A 3,916-nucleotide genomic window follows, 5' to 3' on the forward strand; every position below is an offset into this window, starting at 1 on the left:
GTGTAACACTTTGAAAAATTTGCGGTCAAAGTTTTACACCGAGGAAGGTAAGAGAGGGGAAACTTCTAGTTTCGCCGACCGGTCCCCCTCTTTACCTTCCTCGGTGTAACACTTTGAAAAATTTGCGGTCAAAGTTTTACACCGAGGAAGGTAAGAGAGGGGAAACTTCTAGTTTCGCCGACCGGTCCCCCTCTTTACCTTCCTCGGTGTAACACTTTGAAAAATTTGCGGTCAAAGTTTTACACCGAGGAAGGTAAGAGAGGGGAAACTTCTAGTTTCGCCGACCGGTCCCCCTCTTTACCTTCCTCGGTGTAACACTTTGAAAAATTTGCGGTCAAAGTTTTACACCGAGGAAGGTAAGAGAGGGGAAACTTCTAGTTTCGCCGACCGGTCCCCCTCTTTACCTTCCTCGGTGTAAGACTTTGAAAAACTGGCGGTCAAAGTTTTACACCGAGGAAGGTAAAGAGGGGAGTGGAGCGGAGACTCTAGATATTTGCCTTCTCCAAAGCCACATCCATGCTCCCCCTGTATCAGAGCTCCAGGGGCCAGGCTCATGGCCCAGCTTCTCCCCCTGTGATATTAAAGGCCCACACAGCACCTCCACAGGACCTCCACAGCCACACACACACACACACACATGCCTCTCTGCCCCTGTGTCAGAGCTCCAGCACCCAGGCAGATCACCCAGCCACTGGGCCTGTGACATTAAAGGGCCACACAGCACCTCCACAGCCACACACACATGCTTCTCTCCCCTGTATCAGAGCTCCAGGGGCCAGGCTCATGGCCCAGCTTCTCCCCCTGTGATATTAAAGGCCCACACAGCACCTCCACAGGACCTCCACAGCCACACACACACATGCCTCTCTCCCCTGTGTCAGAGCTCCAGGAGCCAGGCATATCACCCAGCCACTGGCCCTGTGACATTAAAGGGCCACACAGCACCTCCACAGGACCTCCACAGCCACACACACATGCCTCTCTCCCCCTGTGTCAGAGCTCCAGCACCCAGGCATATCACCCAGCCACTGGCCCTGTGACATTAAAGGGCCACACAGGACCTCCACAGCCACACACACATGCCTCTCTCCCCTGTATCAGAGCTCCAGGGGCCAGGCTCATGGCCCAGCTTCTCCCCCTGTGATATTAAAGGCCCACACAGCACCTCCACAGGACCTCCACAGCCACACACACATGCCTCTCTCCCCTGTATCAGAGCTCCAGGAGCCAGGCATATCACCCAGCCACTGGCCCTGTGATATTAAAGGGCCACACAGCACCTCCACAGGACCTCCACAGCCACACACACATGCTTCTCTCCCCTGTATCAGAGCTCCAGGGGCCAGGCTCATGGCCCAGCTTCTCCCCCTGTGATATTAAAGGCCCACACAGCACCTCCACAGGACCTCCACAGCCACACACACACATGCCTCTCTCCCCTGTATCAGAGCTCCAGGGGCCAGGCTCATGGCCCAGCTTCTCCCCCTGTGATATTAAAGGCCCACACAGCACCTCCACAGGACCTCCACAGCCACACACACATGCCTCTCTGCCCCTGTGTCAGAGCTCCAGCACCCAGGCATATCACCCAGCCACTGGCCCTGTGACATTAAAGGGCCACACAGCACCTCCACAGGACCTCCACAGCCACACACACATGCCTCTCTCCCCTGTATCAGAGCTCCAGGAGCCAGGCTCATGGCCCAGCTTCTCCCCCTGTGATATTAAAGGCCCACACAGCACCTCCACAGGACCTCCACAGCCACACATCCATGCCTCTCTCCCCCTGTGTCAGAGCTCCAGGAGCCAGGCATATCACCCAGCCACTGGCCCTGTGATATTAAAGGGCCACACAGCACCTCCACAGGACCTCCACAGCCACACACACATGCTTCTCTCCCCTGTATCAGAGCTCCAGGGGCCAGGCTCATGGCCCAGCTTCTCCCCCTGTGATATTAAAGGCCCACACAGCACCTCCACAGGACCTCCACAGCCACACACACACACATGCCTCTCTCCCCTGTATCAGAGCTCCAGGGGCCAGGCTCACGGCCCAGCTTCTCCCCCTGTGATATTAAAGGCCCACACAGCACCTCCACAGGACCTCCACAGCCACACACACATGCTTCTCTCCCCTGTATCAGAGCTCCAGGGGCCAGGCTCATGGCCCAGCTTCTCCCCCTGTGATATTAAAGGCCCACACAGCACCTCCACAGGACCTCCACAGCCACACACACACATGCCTCTCTCCCCTGTATCAGAGCTCCAGGGGCCAGGCTCATGGCCCAGCTTCTCCCCCTGTGATATTAAAGGCCCACACAGCACCTCCACAGGACCTCCACAGCCACACACACATGCCTCTCTGCCCCTGTGTCAGAGCTCCAGCACCCAGGCATATCACCCAGCCACTGGCCCTGTGACATTAAAGGGCCACACAGCACCTCCACAGGACCTCCACAGCCACACACACATGCCTCTCTCCCCTGTATCAGAGCTCCAGGAGCCAGGCTCATGGCCCAGCTTCTCCCCCTGTGATATTAAAGGCCCACACAGCACCTCCACAGGACCTCCACAGCCACACATCCATGCCTCTCTCCCCCTGTGTCAGAGCTCCAGGAGCCAGGCATATCACCCAGCCACTGGCCCTGTGATATTAAAGGGCCACACAGCACCTCCACAGGACCTCCACAGCCACACACACATGCTTCTCTCCCCTGTATCAGAGCTCCAGGGGCCAGGCTCATGGCCCAGCTTCTCCCCCTGTGATATTAAAGGCCCACACAGCACCTCCACAGGACCTCCACAGCCACACACACACACATGCCTCTCTCCCCTGTATCAGAGCTCCAGGGGCCAGGCTCACGGCCCAGCTTCTCCCCCTGTGATATTAAAGGCCCACACAGCACCTCCACAGGACCTCCACAGCCACACACACATGCCTCTCTGCCCCTGTGTCAGAGCTCCAGCACCCAGGCATATCACCCAGCCACTGGCCCTGTGACATTAAAGGGCCACACAGGACCTCCACAGCCACACACACACATGCCTCTCTCCCCTGTATCAGAGCTCCAGGGGCCAGGCTCATGGCCCAGCTTCTCCCCCTGTGATATTAAAGGCCCACACAGCACCTCCACAGGACCTCCACAGCCACACACACATGCCTCTCTGGCCCTGTGTCAGAGCTCCAGCACCCAGGCATATCACCCAGCCACTGGCCCTGTGATATTAAAGGCCCACACAGCACCTCCACAGCCACACATCCATGCCTCTCTCCCCTGTATCAGAGCTCCAGGAGCCAGGCTAATGGCCCAGCTTCTCCCCCTGTGATATTAAAGGCCCACACAGCACCTCCACAGGACCTCCACAGCCACACACACATGCCTCTCTCCCCTGTATCAGAGCTCCAGGGGCCAGGCTCATGGCCCAGCTTCTCCCCCTGTGATATTAAAGGCCCACACAGCACCTCCACAGGACCTCCACAGCCACACATCCATGCCTCTATCCCCCTGTGTCAGAGCTCCAGCACCCAGGCATATCACCCAGCCACTGGCCCTGTGACATTAAAGGGCCACACATCACCCCCATAGGACCTCCACAGCCACACACACATGCCTCTCTCCCCTGTATCAGAGCTCCAGCACCCAGGCATATCACCCAGCCACTGGCCCTGTGACATTAAAGGGCCACACATCACCCCCATAGGACCTCCACAGCCACACACACATGCCTCTCTCCCCTGTATCAGAGCTCCAGCACCCAGGCTCATGGCCCAGCTTCTCCCCCTGTGATATTAAAGGCCCACACAGCACCTCCACAGGACCTCCACAGCCACACACACATGCCTCTCTGGCCCTGTGTCAGAGCTCCAGCACCCAGGCATATCACCCAGCCACTGGCCCTGTGATATTAAAGGCCC

The sequence above is a fragment of the Trachinotus anak genome, unplaced genomic scaffold (genome assembly GCF_046630095.1).
Source record: "Trachinotus anak isolate AG129_WGS33_773 ecotype Australia unplaced genomic scaffold, CSIRO_AGI_Tana_v1 ptg000107l, whole genome shotgun sequence".
In the NCBI taxonomy this organism is placed as follows: Eukaryota; Metazoa; Chordata; class Actinopteri; order Carangiformes; family Carangidae; genus Trachinotus; species Trachinotus anak.